At 36.4% G+C, this 17,153-nt stretch overlaps 1 long non-coding RNA gene across 1 annotated transcript; it reads right to left on the bottom strand.

Annotated features, from left to right (window-relative positions):
* Positions 1-14,343: 14,343 nt before the first annotated feature.
* Positions 14,344-16,823, bottom strand: LOC125273301. Its single transcript, XR_007186046.1, has 3 exons — positions 16,622-16,823; positions 15,864-15,963; positions 14,344-15,761 (listed from the first exon to the last, which is right to left on the bottom strand). It is a non-coding gene; the product is annotated as an uncharacterized LOC125273301 (long non-coding RNA).
* Positions 16,824-17,153: the final 330 nt, after the last annotated feature.

Here is a 17,153-nt window from a genome sequence, read left to right as displayed (position 1 = left end):
TGCTGATTTGGTGCTCATGAAACATTTTATTCAGAAAACTACTCTTCTTGCACTCTTCCTTTTGAGTGAACAAAGAACAAAAACATGCAACTAAAAGCAGTGAATATTACATTATATAGCAGTACAGAGTGGTGCAGTGATTACAATGTTTTTTTTTTTTTTTTTATGAGATTTTAGTTAAAGGATTAGTTCACTTTCAAATTAAAATTAGACCAAGCTTTACTCACCCTCAAGCCATCCTAGGTGTATATGACTTACTTCTTTCTGATGAACACAATCAGAGATATATTAATAAATATCCTGACGCAGCTGAGCTTTATAATGGCAGTGATACCAACGAGTATGAGCTGAAGAAAGTGTCTCCATCCATTATAAACATACTCTATATGGCTCCAGGGGGTTAATAAAGTCCTTCTGAAGTGAAGCAATGCGTTTGTGTAAAAAAACAATCCATAAAATATCTAGCTTCCGCTAGACCGCGTTCCTTATTCAAGTTATGAAAAAAACGGAACTGGCGTCGCATCAGTTAAGCTTTTTCCATAAGTTGAATAGGGAAGGTGTAGGACGTAGCGTAAGCTTTGTGAACTGTGAGAGGCATTAAACTTGAATTTGAATGTTGAATGTTGAATACAGAAGGCGGTCTGGCAGAAGCTAGATATTTTACTTCATAACTAGTTAAATATTGATATTTTTTTTACACGAATGCATCACTGCGCTTCAGAAGGCCTTTATTAACCCCCTGAAGCCATGTGGAGTACATTTATAATGGATGTGGATGGAGGCACTTTCTTCAGCTTCAAACTCATTGATATCGCTCACTGCCATTATAAAGCTCAGATATGTCAGGATATTTATTAATATTTCTCTGATTGTGTTCATCAGAAAGAAGAAAGTCATATACACCTAGGATGGCTTGAGGGTGAGTAAAGCTTAGGCTAATTTTCATTTGAAAGTGAACTAATCCTTTAAATGGCTGAAATAAGGTCTTTAATATTGAGGTGAACACAAGCTCAAAACACTTTCACATTTTATTCTACAACATAAAATACATCAGTATTACCCCACTTGTGATTTTTTTAAACTGCTATGTAACAAACGGCTAAATGGGACTATAGTCGTTGAACATCATAAGCTGAACAAGTAAACTCAGTTCACTTTGCAGCCTCGTTATGCTTATAATTGTGCTCTTACTATTGTAATTCAAATGTTCTGGAAAAAAATGAAAGAGTTGTTGGAAGCTTAGTGATGGTTGAAGTCGTGCGACCGTGGTGTAGTTCATTTATGGCCTATGTTTAGCTTTTTACTTCTGACAACTGCATTTAGGCTTCAAAATGCAGTTGTGTTCATCTGTGAAAATTATCTTGATGGCCAAAACGTGTAAGCAACAGAGCTTGTTTTTTGCGATAATCCAAAGCCTATATGGAAAAATCCTATTGGGTTTTGTCGAGGGAACCAGTGTGATGCTAACTTCTGATTGATCTATAAAGTGACGTCATTTTGTATAGCTATATAGAAAACACTTTGTGCTTGTATACTAATACTCCTAAACGATGCAAGATACAAGATCAGTTCTGAACCCTTTTTATGGAGTTTACGTGTCTATGCGGCCTGCATTTATTACTAGTGATCCATGACAGTAGCATTCTGTTCAAATGGGGTGAGGATGAACCACAATAAAACCATGGGAGGTCTTTACGGAGGGAGAAAGTATTACAGCAATGCACAGCAGTGTGGAGCTATAGGAAACAAGAGCCTGTGACCTCTGCATTGCAAAAGCTGCTAACCAGGCCACCATGTTAAGAGGTGGAAATGCGTGAGAGTTGACCCATTGAGAAGCAAAATCCATGCGTAAGGACAATACAAACTAACACCAGTGACTGGACGGCCCGTTGAGTCAGAGTAATGGGCTCTAATGTAGAGTGTGAAAGATTTGCATGTCTGAAAGTGTTAAGTGCCCCATCAGGCCTCTGTTCCCCCGGGGGCTGTAAGAAAGGAGAGTGGTCAGAGGACATTCTTTAAGAGCTGGTCATTTATTTTGCTGTTAAACCCCCTTGTTCACCCTGTCAATCTGAATATATCTCACTCTCTGCAGATGTGGAAAAGAGTGTATATTTATCGGCCCACTTATCCAGTCATCTGTCAGTGTAAAATCTCCTTAATCTTGTTTAATCTCAGTATAAAAAGAATTTTCTCACAAATGGAAATTCTGGAAAATCATTTACTCATCCTCAAGTAATTCCGAACCATAAACTTTGCTTGAGAGAGATTCTGAACAATCGCACTGGCTAAACTTTTCAGCAATTATCAGGGTTCAAGCACTTTAAAGGTCCCATTCTTCATGATCCCATGTTTCAAACTTTAGTTAGTGTCTAATGTTGTTGTTAGAGTATAAATAAAATCTGTGAAATTTTAAAGCTCAAAGTTCAATGCCAAGCGAGATATTTTATTTAACAGAAGTCGCCTACATCGAACGGCCAGTTTGGACTACATCCCTCTACTTCCTTCTTTAATGACGTCACTAAAACAGTTTTTTGACTAACCTCCGCCCACAGGAACACACAAGAGTTGCGTTTGTAGAGTGTGTTTGTCGCCATGTTGTCGAAACACTGTTATTTTCATCCCGCAGTCCAATCACCGGGTCTGATTCCGGCTCAAATTGATAGGGTAAAATTAAAGACATGTTTACAATAACACTGAGCGCATGCATCTCCACGTTATGGTAAGAGGCGTGACCTTTCCGGGCAAGGAGCGCTCAGAGCTGTCGAATCACAACACAGGAACCGCTGGCACAATCAGAACTCGTTACGTATTTCTGAAGGAGGGACTTCATAGAACAAGGAAGTCATCAGCCCGTTTTTATGACAGTGGAAACAGCGGTATACAGATAAGTAAATTATGTGAAAAATACTGTGTTTTTTTACACGCGAAACATGAACACATGTTATATTGCACACTATAAACACAATAAAAAAAAACGGGACCTTTAATGCCTAAAATAGTTCTATTGTTTTAATTAGCAAACCTTTAACCATCTTGATTATAGATGGAAAAGACCATTTACAGCCAATACAGGCAATTTACCATACAGTTTATAAAGCTTTTTAACAGTTATTGAGGTTGAGCCAAACACCTAGGTCTAGTTCACCAAAGTTTGTTTCTGAGATAATCTCCAATATTTAACAAACGATTCAGTGGACATCAGCGGTCCTAGAGGAAAAGTTGCTCAGAATGAGGAGTTCTACCATGTGGTATGAAAGTCGTGGGCATGTGTGAAATACGTGTGATATACATTCCTTTACGCACGTTAAAAATGTGACAGCGCCCCCCGGTGGCCGATTTCTTTCAAATTTCTCACGCCAGCCGTGGTTTTCAAGATACGCAAATGTCCTCAAAAGCAGTCTTGGCACATTGGACAAAGACAACACATGCCAATTTTCAAGTCAATCAGATTTCGGGTTAAGTAGTTATAGCCATTTTTTTTTTTAAATTCCATGTTATATCGCCACCAAGTGGCCTGTCACTGCGTCCTTTTTCACGCAACCACAGAATAAGCTCTTACAGATGTTTGCCAAGTTTGGTAAAAATATCTCATTCCATTAATGAGTTATAGCCATTTTACTAAAAGTGGCTCCGCCCACTTAGAGACCATGAATCAAACTTTTTTTGATAATTACTGACAATCAGACTCCAGAGAATCTTGCTGCACTGGTTTACTTCCAACGAAATTTGGTTCAGAGGATTCCAGCGATATAAGACACTTGATCCTACGTCTACGTTTATGAGTTATGAGCAATTTCATACTTTTCACCGCTGTAGCGCCCCTGTGAGGCCCATAGGGCTGAGCCTTGGTGACGTTGTAGACGGTGTGAGTAATACCAGCCCTCAAAGTTTCAAGTCTCTACAACTTACAGTTTGGTCTGCCCGATCACTTTTAGGGGAGAAAGCTCATTCTTGGAAATTTTAACAATTACAATAGGGTTTCAGCGCTATGCACTTGAACCCCTAACTATCATAACTAGTCCATATCACTGACATCTGCCCTAGATCTCCGTGGCACGTTCGTCAGAAAATTACAACATCAATTCAAGAACAAATGATCAGATTCAAAACTCAATGAGTCAATGATCAAGTAACAGTGGTTTTCCAGTTAACATCTGACTGGAAAGGAACATTTTCTGTGAATAACAACTAAGATTTTGGTCTGTTGCCTACTCAGAGCTATTGTATGACTTCATAAAACATAAAACTGGTGGGTGGAAAAAAGGTTTTCGGCATCCTCTTTGAAGTATGAAACCTCCAGTCCACCATTCATTGCAATAGCATGGAAAAGAGCAGCTAGTACATTCTTCAAAAGTTCTTCTATTGTGTTCTGGAGAAAAAAATTAAGCATTCTGAATGACATGAGGGAGAGTAAATGATGATAGAACTTTTCATTTTTTGGGTGAAGTATTAACCCTTTAAGCTACACAAATGTATCATAAACAGTCCATAAGAAAATGTTTCAAATTTCAAATCTTCTGAAACCATATGATAAATTTGCACGAAGAACAAGCTGAAAATTTAAGTAGTTATTCACTGACATCCAGCTCTCCTTGGCATGTTCATTAGATGAGTAGCAATGTCAGACTCTTTCAACAAATCTCTTCATAGTGGTCTGGTTCACAAAACCTGCTTAAAGGATTAGTCACCACCATGTCATCCGAGATGTTCATGTCTTACTTTCATCAGTCGAAAAGAAATTAAGGTTTTTGATGAAAACATTCCAGGATTTTTCTCCTTGTACTTCAATGGACTCCAAACGGTTGAAAGTCAAAATTACAGTTTCAGTGCAGCTTCAAAGAGCTTTAAATGATACCAGACGAGGAATAAGAGTCAAACGATCGGTCATTTTCGAAAAAATACAACTGTATATGCTTTATATACACAAATTATCGCCTTGCATGTGCTTCCGCTTTCCATATTCTTCAAAAAGCTTATGCTGTATGTCCTATGCCTTCCCTGTTCTACTTACGGAACAAACGGCTCGCCAGTTTCGTTTTTTTCTGTTTATAAAGCATATACAGTTGTATTTTTTTCGAAAATGACCATTTGTTTCTCTAGATAAGACCCTTATTCCTCGTCTGGGATCGTTTAAAGCCCTTTGAAGCTGCACTGAAACTGTCATTTTGACCTTCAACTGTCTGGAGACCATTGAAGTCCACTATAAGGAGAATAATCCTGGAATGTTTTCATCAAAAACCTTCAATTTCTTTTCGACTGAAGAAAGACAGACATGAACATCTTGGATGACATGGGGGTGAGCACAATTATCAGGAAATTTTTATTTGAAAGTGGAACTAATCCTTTAAGTGATTTTTCATTTGCTTCTCTTCTTCAGTTTGCTCGTAATAACAAAAGAGAAGAGATTTCTTTTTGTGTTCTGCAGAAGAAAGAATCTCACACAGATTTTCTGTAAGAGGGTGAGGAAATGATGACAGAATTTTCATTTTATGACAAACTATTCCTTTCACTCTGAGTAAAATTGTCCACAAACTCACAGTGAGCCTCGTTTCACAGCTCCGCATGTGTTTTTCCACTTACAAGCCGGGTGAGGGTTAGAGGGTAAAGCTATTGACATCCATAGCGCAGGAAGGAGATCATGTCTGGGATCATTAGCGGCCACTCACAGTTCCTGCTAGATTGACCCTAGCGGGGCAAAGAGACACTTTACGACCCCAGTGACCCCCAAAACCTCAGCATGTTTACCCAAAAGGACTGGAGCCAGAGGTCAGTGAAACCAAGATCATTTACAAATGAATCACAGTTCCAGGGGGCTTGAACAATGACCAAACAAATGCTACTGTACCAGTAAGCGGTTTAACACATGTCAGACAATTATCACAGGACTACAGCAGTAAAATAACTTATATACACTCATTCCCACACACTGTCATTATGTACACCTATGATATTATACCCTCCTATTATACACATAAACTTCACACACATATCACAACACTCGCCACCCAAGAGCCTGTTGTGTGATAAACGGATAAATGTGTGTGTTATTGTAGGGGAAGTGGCTGTTTGGAAGGCAGTTTCCTGCTGAAAATCCACAGGGACATCAGCTCCCGCTGTGAAAATACTTTTGGGGGTCTGACTACAACCCATTTCACATTTTTCACTCGAGAACAACAATGCCACATTTCAGCAGGTTATACAGACAACAGCTGATATATAACAGTGCCATTAGAAGTCAATAGGGTAATACTTTATTTTACAGTGTTCTTGTTACATGTAGTTACTATAGTAATTACTATAAATTGTGCATAATTACATGTAACTAACCCCAAACCACATCCTAATCCTAACCCTAAACCTAAAGTAAGTACATGTAGTTAATTGATATTACTCAGTACTTAAAGTCCCCCTGTTGTAAAAATCAAGTTTTTAAATGTTGTTTATATGTCTATGTGGTGTTTTTAACATGCTTTAAGACAAACCATGTGCAAATTCATAGGTCGACACCATTGCTGAGTATTTTCTCTTTAAAACTGCAGTGAAAAAAAGCCCGCGGTTTGAAATCGCTGGTGTTTCTGACGTCACAAACTACTTGTAACCAATCATGTCAAAGTGCCGGCGGACCTTAGCATATCATTAATTGACCACGCACGGGAGTCTTAAAAGAAGGTTATCCAGGTATATTTTTCTGTTGAGATGATGTGTCCGACGTTGTAAAAAGCGAAACCATTGTGCAGCGTTTACCTCAGTAAGTTGACCGAGTGGATCTCTGAGATAGTGCGAGTGAGTGGAGGCGGGACTAATTATCATATTCATTGATCTGTGTATATTAAATGAGGCAAGCGTGTAGAGTTACATTCAAGATATTTTAAGGAATTAAGTTTAAATATGCCATTTTTGTGAACAAAGATGACTTTTAAAAGATAAAATTATTGACTACAGTGGGACCTTAATTGTATAATTACCCTGTAACAAGGACACCTTAAAATAAAGTGTAACCGTCAATAGAAATGCCTCTTTAACCTGCATGCATTTTATTGATATTATGATCAATATTTAGTGATTATGAATGAAAATTAAATGAAAAGTGATAACCAGGGGACTGGTTTGGGGATTTGTTTTTAATGACCCTATAAGTATATGATTAAACCATCAAAATATGAGAAAAATATATATTATAAAATATATGAGGGAAGAAACTAAACACTTAACTTGGTTAATGTATCTGACAAAATTATTTAACTATTTTACTACAGCTACACTGTAAAAAAGAATTGTTGTAAACAGTAAGTTACCTGGTTGCATTAAAATTTTGAGTTCATTGAAATAAAAAATTTGAGTTAATACAATGAAGGCAATTGGTTTGATCAACAGAAACTCAAATATTATGTTATCTGAGCCACATTAATTATCTAAGATGATTTGACAAAAGAAAAAATGTTGTGATAACAAATCTTGAAATTAATTTTTTACAGTGTACAGGTTTTAGTTTACTATGCAAAAATCACAAGAAAAAGCACAGTACATTGACTATACAACACAACATAATCAGTTATTAATATACAGAGCTGGGTAGATTACTTATGAATTGTAATCAGTTACTAATTACAAATTACATGACAATTTGTAATCAGTAATATAATCTCTTCGATTACAAATAGTGCAAATATGGACAGTTAATACTTCAAAATACTAACACTAATGTCTGTTAGTGTTTGCTGACAGTAACACTGAATAAAACAAAGTCTTATCAAAATCTTATGATTTTAAAACATATTTAGCTACTTAAAATTAAGTAAATTTAGAAAACAGCAACATTACAAAAACAAATATTGAAAACATGAAATTCAATATCACTGCTACATCAAATATTTCATCTATATTTATTATTTATTATTATTATTTTTTTTTTTATATTATTTCATATATATATTTCATATATATTCATCTATATTTCATCTATATTTCCCCCTCAACACTGGAAAAACTCGAAGAATCACAAAAGTATATAAGCAGCAGGTTTATATGAAAAAAATATAAATGTTAAAAAAAATGAAAAATTCAATGAATCAATGAATTGTGAACAACTTACTGCCATTGTGTAAATAATATGTAATCATATAATCCATAAAAAAGTAACTGTAGTTTGATTACAAGTATTTTAAAAAGTAGTTTACTCTAATTACAAGTATACTTGATTTTTGGAATCTGATTACGTAATCCAGATTACATGTAATCCGTTACTACCAGCTCTGTTAATATATATATGACCAGGATTCTTTAAAAAGGTTTTAAAAAATGAAGAGTCAAAAAATAATAACTTAATAATCAGTGTACTACTAATTTGTTCTACTTTTTTTGTTGGAACTTTCTCTTTTTTTTCTTCTTTTTTGAGTGTAGCGTGCTTGTTGTACACAGTTTGATTTATATTAGCCCATGGCAAATGTACTGATGAGCAAGTTTTTGTAACATTGTTGTAACATGTACATACTGTATGGTTGCCAGGACACATATCTTGTTTGGTGATGACTGATTATGACATTTGCACTATAGGAGTGAGTCAGTCATATAATATTAATAAAAACATAGCTGTCACTGTCTAATGCAAAACATTGCAAAAAAAACATCCACATATTGACTGTTTCAGTTAGAGGAACGGCGTTATCTTCCAAAAAAGCAGTCACACCCTCCTCATTTGTGTTGGCGTGAGATCAGTTAGCAACTAATTTCCGTTTCTTTGCACAGGAATGCTGATGATTAGGTTTGATTAGCATGTGTTTTTGTCGAAGATGAAAAACCCGAAATTTGGCTTTGTTCTTTAAAAGCATCTTTAGCATTTATGCCAGGACTGAATTCTATTTTGTCTTCATGCGCTAAACCTTTATTCCTCACCGAACACGAGCCCCTCGACTCTCACCCGGGGCTATGGTTGGAAATATGATCTTGGGGGAAGTGTGTTTTGAGGGAGGGCAGCTGCCCCTTTTAAAGGCTGTAGATGAATGATGGGATTAGATGTGGTATATGTGGATGTGCATGTGTGTTTGTGTATGTTCAAGTTTAAGACCTGTGACTTATTTCATCATATGTGACAAGCTCAACCTATAATGGTGACTTCCGTTTATCCTGTTTATTTACAATACAGCACCTCTAATTAATTCATTAGAAGTGATTTTGTAATTCTAATGACATTTAATCTAAATTTTCACCCTTCTTTCCTCTAAGAAATATGATATGTTTCTAAAGAGGATTTTGTCAAGTGATTAGCGGAAAGAGGAGCTTATATCAAAGCGAGCGGGTCGGCATTCACTTAGCGCACACGTGAACACACATAGACAAACACGTGCACACACACACTGTACTGACAGACGGGCAGGTGCTTGGGCACCTGTTGGTACAAACCTGCAGTCCTTCTATAGTCATCCCTTGTGGGAATACCCACAATACACACACACTTCCTCATTTGGCCTACACACATCTCACTTTTGGCTCATAACATTAAATTTAACCTCTTCTGCAGTAAAAGAAACAACAGTTCACATGCACTGGGTCTGTGAAGTCAAGGTAAAGGATAATTTATTGTCAGTCTTACCACGTAAGAGAGAACTGGCAATAAAACTATGACTCGAGAGTATGAGATCATCCACTATAAACTATACATGCTAACCCTTATGCTTATCTCACATAATTTAGGGCCACAGCATGTTTTCTCAGGCGTTGTGTGACGAGCATGACCACACAATCAGTAACATGTTCAGATGATAAATAATGACAATCCCCCAAACTGAACGTTTGGGTCTTCAACAATAGGCAGTTTTGGCCCTGTGGACCTTTAGAAGAAAAAAAAAAAAAAAAAAAAAATAATATATATATATATATATATATATATATATAGATATATATATATATATATATATATATATATATATATAGATATATAGCTCCAACGAATGAAAAATAACACACTGAGAAAACTTAGTCGCCCAGCTTGGTGTGTTCCAGGCTTTAGAAGCAGGAAAAATGGGCAAGCATAAGGATTTGATTGTGATGGCTAGACGACTGGGTCAGAGCATCTCCAAAACTGCAGCTCTTGTGGGGTGTTCCCGCTCTGCAGTGGTCAGTATCTATCAAAAGTGGTCCAAGGAAGGAACAGTGGTGAACCGGCGACAGGGTCATGGGCGGCCGAGGCTCATTGATGCACGTGGGGAGCGAAGGCTGGCCTGTGTGGTCCGATCCTACAGACGAGCTGCTGTAGCTCAAATTGCTCAAAAAGTTAATGCTGGTTCTGATAGAAAGGTGTCAGAATACACAGTGCATCAGTTTGTTGCGTATGGAGCTGCATAGCTGCAGACCAGTCAGGGTGCCCATGCTGACCCCTGTCCACCGCTGAAAGTGCCAACAGTGGACACGAGAGCATCAGAACTGGACCACGGAGCAATGGAAGAAGGTGGCACCAGGATGCACTATGGGAAGAAGGCACGCCGGCGGAGGCAGTGTGATGCTTTGGGCAATGTTCTGCTGGGAAACCTTGGGTCCTGCCATCCATTTGGATGCTACTTTGACACGTACCACCTACCTAAGCATTGTTGCAGACCATGTCCTCAAAATAAAAAAGTTAATTAACTTTATATTTTATGTTAATTGCTATCAAAATGTATGAGTTAGCTAACTCAGTACTTCAAGTTAGGAGAAATTAACATGCATGAGGACTACAAACTCAAAACTTGATAGTTCTGCTTACTTAAAATTGGGAACATCATAACTCCAAAAATTTGATGTAACTGATTAAATTTTTGAGTTAGCCCAACTTATGTGGATTTACAGTGAATTTTATTTTATTGTTCTATTAATAATTTTCAGTTCAGAGGAATTTAGAGTCATATTCTCTGAAAGTAATAAAAATTCCTACCACAGAGTTTTGTATTGTGTTTAACTGCAAATTACATTTTTAACTTTTTTGGGCATTTTTCTTGTTAAGGTTAATTTCACATAGAAATATATACAATTAAATAATATTTTCACACTTTTTGTATAATTTGAACAAATTACAGCTAGAATCTAATAAAAATATTCTGCTCACAAGGGATGTTTACCATGATTTTTCTTTGTTTTCTTCACACATCTCATCTCAAGCATGCATTGACACTGTTGTCTCCTTGGTTAAGCATGCTGATTTTAGAAAAACAACTTATTAGGGGCAAAACTTAGCAATGGGGTGGAAACGATGGCACCAATGTGGGACAGTTTTATTTCACTTAATAATTCATAATTTTTAGCTTTTGTATTTTAAGATTAAAGGTGCCCTAGAATTGAAAATTGAATTTATCTTGGCATAGTTGAATAACAAGAGTGAATAACCATCATTTCTTACTGTATTCACGGAAACAAGACTGTCGTTATTTTCATTTTTTAAACACTTGCAGTCTGTATAATTCATAAACACAACTTCATTCTTTATAAATCTCTCCAACAGTGTGTAATGTTAGCTTTAGCCACAGAGCACTATCAAACTCATTCAGAATCAAATATAAACATCCAAATAAATACCATACTTACGCGATTAGACATGCTGCATGACGAACACTTTGTAAAAATCCATTTGAGGGTTATATTAGCTGTGTGAACTTTGTTTATGCTGTTTAAGGCAGTCGCGAGCTCGGGGGCGGGGAGCGTGAGCATTTAAAGGGGCCGCAGCCTGAATCGGCGCATATTTAATGATGCCCCAAAATAGGCAGTTAAAAAAATGAATTAAAAAAAATCTATGGGGTATTTTGAGCTGAAACTTCACAGACACATTCAGGGGACACCTTAGACTTATTTATCTTAAGGGTGCATTTACAGAACAACAATGTATTAAATTCGGAAAAGTTTTTCCTTTGCGTTTTTTTGCAGATAAACGACAATGTTGTCAGAACAATCCCGTTCACACGGATCTAAAAAAATGAACAAAAACTCTGTATTATTCATGCCAGGCCAGTAGATGGCCATGTCACTTTGTAAAAAACACTTCGTGCCTACAGACTGAACATGTAATGCGTATGCGCATGATAATGGTATCGTTTTCAAAAGTTTGCATTTTCTGGCCCCCAAAACACCATTGTTGTGTAAATGAAAGGCTAAAATGCATAAAAATTCCTTTTTTTTTTGTTAAAAACGTGTCGTGCAAATGGCCCCTAAAAGTCGGGGTCTAGGAAAAGCATAAAATAATACAATCCATAAATAAAGGCCATTTGAAAACTAGCAAAAATAAAATGATGAGGGAATAGAAAGAGTTAAGAGTTGAAATCTGCTTTTAAAAAAAAATCCCCTGGGACATAACAGTGCCGAAGTTGAAAGAATCACCCGTTTATAAATCTCAAACAGCTAATTGTCAATTTGTATGTTTGAAACACGAACCGGGCAAGACAAACCATGAAGTGCAAAACATTTTAGCTCATCACAGGGTTCAAAGTTCACTGGACCGTATCTAAACATGTTGTAAAGTTTCCACATCAAAGCATGTATAAAATGTATGAAATTTAAATAGTGAAATCAGACAAAGCGAAAGCTTCTCTTGGTGAGCATTCACATGATGGTCATTAACCTTGTGCCTTTAGTGCTCCCCATTGGTGCATTTATCCCAGACACTGTGTCTAATTGGTCTGATGTGGGGAACTCACACAAATCCAATTCATGCTTATAATCTGACCTTCCCTTGGAGGCAAAGATAAAGGCTATAAGAGCGCGCACATGTCAACAGAATGAAAGACAAACCCACGCGGTCACTTGAACTTCTCACACTGCTTCTGAGAGGCATAAATCATCTCAGCAGCTCTCTCTCATAAACAACGACAGAGAAGCTTGAATCAAAAGCAAAATCATGTTTATATGAGCAACCCCCAATTTCCCCTTTCGTCAGTGTAACACAATGGTTTTGCGGGCAAAGCTTCAGACGAATCGGGGCATTGAGATTTTGAGTGGAGGTCTGAAAACTATTTTCCCACTGCTTCAGAAAAGACTTCCCATCAGGAAGAGGGAGAAATAGAACCTGGAAGTTTACTCAGAGAATTTTTGCGCCTTGTTTTTCCGCGATTTCCTGTTTCGGTCCGGCCTCAGCTGAGCCGCAAGTGTAGGACGAGGAAGAGAGGGCTTAGGAAGAAAGAGAAGAAGGAAGGATAGTGGCATAGTAAACGGAGGAGAGGGTTGAAAGATGGAGGCTTCCCCCTCCTCCTCAGCCCCCAAACCCAGCTGTCTAAATGGAAAGGTGGCACGACAAGGAGGGAGGAGGAGGTTACAGTTGGAGGATGCTTATTGTTTTGTGATTCCTGTGTTTAGGGTTCGGTTTGTGTCCCTCAAACAAAGGCCCATTCTACTGAAAGGGATATCAGCAAGTCATTGTGTTTACAGGTTTACAAGCACGCAGACTGACCAAAAACAAGAGAAGCTGGAGTGGCTTGTCCAACAATGCACTACATGCATTCGATCAATTTAATTATTAATTATAACATATTCATTCTTTACTTGCAAAAATAAATTCTCCATAAACTCCAGAGATCCTAAGAAGAAACTTTATATATTCCATTGGTTGTTATTTGGGCTCATGCATGACAAGCAGAGTCAACACAAGCAGAATTCATTTTTGTGTAAAGCCTCATATAAAGTGTTCATATTTTCAGAATGTTAGTTGTTGTAAAAAAAAAAAAAAACACCTGCTCCTAAGCACATGTAAATGGCACATCCAAAACATAAAACATCTAAAATTGTTGTTATTTTAGGCAAAACATTAACTGAAATGCATTAACTGCAACTGCACTGCATTTGAAGACAATTTACCATAATAATATAGTAGCACAATTAATTAACCAGATAGTTAAATGTGAAAATAAATTTCACTGATAAACAAATAAAAATAAAAATAAGTTTAAGTAGGTTTTTTTTAATAATTTTTTTATTTTATTTTATTTCAGTTAATGTTTAATTTATTTCAAGTAATACATTTTGTTTTGTTTTAGGGTACGTTTACATGACAACAATGTACTAAAAATGGAAAAAAAATTCCTTTGTGTTTTTTGCGCACAGATGACAACCTTGTCAAAATGCCAACAGATCTGTGTTATGCTGCCATGCCAGTAGATGGCGATGTCATTTTGTAAAGACAACCTACGTGCGTATAGACTGAACACGTAATACACATGCGCATGATATCTCCGTTTTCACAAATTTGCATTTTTGCGTCTTTTACATTGAAAAGATAAAGTATTAATTTCAAAAACTTGCACTTTGAAACCCGTTTTTGTTTTTTAGGCCCCCCGAACACCATTGTTGTGTAAATGAACGGCCAAAACGCATAAAAAGTTTTCTGTTTTTATTTAAAAAAATGGTCCCAAAGTTGGTCAGTGAAATCAGTTGGAAATCTTTTCTTTGTACTTTTGTCAGTTAAATCAAGAGAATTAACAAATCACCGATTCTTGATTTTATTGCATTTTACAAAATGTCCCAAAGTTTCTGGAAATGGTCGTAATTCATGAACACACACGTTTAAAGGGTCAGTTCACCCAAAAATGAAAATTCTGTCATTAATTACTCACCCTCATGTTGTTCCACACCTGTAAGACCTTTGTTCATCTTCAGAACACAAATTAAGATATTTTTGATAAAATCCAATGGCTCCATTTCCAGAGCCCAGAAAGCTACCAAAAAACATATTTATGACATAATTTTTTGGGTAAACTAACCCTTTAGCTATCAAATATGAAGTTTACGAAGTGTTTGTGAATCCAGAAGTGAGTTTTCAGGAAGGTCCATTTTATGCATAAATTAAATTTACTCATATATTTATGAAAGTTTCAAAATGAGGCCCATAGAGAGAAAAGAAAAGAAGAAAAGATTTGGTTAATCACCACTGATGCATCCAAGCTGTAAATACCATATACACTCACTTTAGCAAAGAAAATGGCAAAAAAACAAAAACAAAAAAACACTGTTCTTGTCCTATGAGATGATATGTAAATGTCGTATAAATGCCAACACAAATGTGAAATATTGCATGTTTAACACTTTGATAATCTAAAGAAGGATTGAAATAAACTTAAATCATTTCAATATTTATAGCATGAAAGTTATTTATATCAGTTTTAACACAAACATGTATGTAACGTAATTTTTAACACTCAAGAAGTGTTAACATTTTTTCAAATAAATAGGCCTATAGGAATTAAAATAACCACAATAAATCTAAAATAACCATGATGGTTAGTGTGTTTAGCATAGATGTCATTATGGAGCTGTGCGCAAGGTAAATACAGATGGAGTGCAAAGTATTTCCAATTCAAGATGTCCTTCTAACTGTAGAGATATGGAGTTGTTGAACAGGTTTTCTAATTTCCTTATTTTGATCCAAAGCATTTATCTCGGTATCATAAGGCAGTTTCGTTAATTGTCTCAGGCCTATCATGCAATTAGGCAATTGATTGAGTATTGTACAACCTCTCATTATGTATATCATGATCATGCCCAATGATGAGTCAAGTGTAATGTAATCTAACATTGTGTACTGTACCATATCATATAAAGATCAATAAATGACATTCAATGAATCAAGTGCAGACATCAGGCCGATGGTGTGAGAGTGAGATGATAATGTTGTTTATGGAACATGACTGTACAAAGAGATTGCAGATATGTTACGTGCTGGTATGTGTTCCTCGACGTATTTCCTTCTGTCGTCGTCCGTCAGTCTGACTGCTCCTTCTATCAGCTCCATTGATAGTGAAAAGAAGTCTGTACTATGATGATGCACACACACACACACACACACACAACACAAGTCATCATAACAGTCAAATTCTTAAGTACATTCCAGCAAACCTGTATTGACTGGGACAGACCTGTCAGGACACTGTTTACTGCTTTTGTTTCTGGAATCCTGCTTGTTAAAAGTGCATGTAGGCGGCTGTTCTTTGATGTATTTTTTTTTCCTTTTCTCACCTGAGGAGACACGTACAGGGTCATAAAGTCATCAAGTCCCAAATGATTTGCAATATTCTCTTTTGTCTGCCATCACTTTAAGCTTGAAAAAACTGAGCAATGATGACTGAAGACATTTAAAAGGTCACACGGACACCAGGCACATGCACCCCATATACTCAATAAAAACATTTACTATACACTAATGGGACAAAACAGGCAAAAATAAAGGTTTATGCACCCATTTAGATTAATCTGTTTTGCTTGTCTTTTGTGGCTCCTGCTTCCAAGCAAAGATGGAACGTTCTCAGAACTTTGGCTAAGATTCTGGCAAGGTTCTCTCAAAGTTATGAGTAAACGTTCTTCCAGTAACGTTAATAGAACGTTCATTCAGAATTATCTGGTCTTTAATAATATTCTCAAAATCTAAGCACAAAAACGATGGAATTATGGAATTTCTTTGAAACATTTTATGTTCATCTAACATTTTTAAAATGTTACTACTTGTTTCAGAACGTTCATAGAACATTCAAAAGTAACGTTCCCATAATGTTTGCAAAGTTATAAAATGGAACGATCCCTTAAAGCTGCAGTCTGTAACTTTTTGTGGTTAAAAATGATCCAAAATCAAGTTTTGAGCAAGTACATAACCAGCCAGTGTTCAAAACTATTTCCTTACCTTCCTTACTGTTCATCTTTGCGTCATTATGCCACGTCTGTTTATATGAAGAACGAGTCGCAGCTAGTAGGCTATATTATGTGAGGATGGCAAATCATTTGTAGCCTTTTCTCACAGCAGCTGGAATAATTAAACATAATTTTGATGGCAGATTGTAATCCACAAAGGTCCAAATGGCAATCATCAGTGACAACTGGAGATCCACCTGTAGTCAAAAGCAAAAGACTTGTGGCTACAGAAATTGAAATCTACAGGTAATGCTAATACACACGAAATACACATAGTCACGCATAGTCATGCTGATGTTGTTAACATTAACAATTTGAGAACAAAGTATGACAATAATAATAATTTGCACGTGATCTGAGCTAAGCGATCGTTAGATTTAATCACCATTGGCAGCACTATTTATTGTAATGCTTTTTTTCTCAGTTGGTCAGAACAAAAGTAGCAGACATGTTATTTACTTGTTCAGATGACATTTTCAGATGAAAATTCTTATTTTGGTCATACTTCCAAGATGTAAAATCTG

This window comes from Megalobrama amblycephala, linkage group LG8 (assembly GCF_018812025.1).
Source record: "Megalobrama amblycephala isolate DHTTF-2021 linkage group LG8, ASM1881202v1, whole genome shotgun sequence".
Classification (NCBI taxonomy): Eukaryota; Metazoa; Chordata; class Actinopteri; order Cypriniformes; family Xenocyprididae; genus Megalobrama; species Megalobrama amblycephala.
This window is presented reverse-complemented; position numbering and strand designations above follow the sequence as displayed.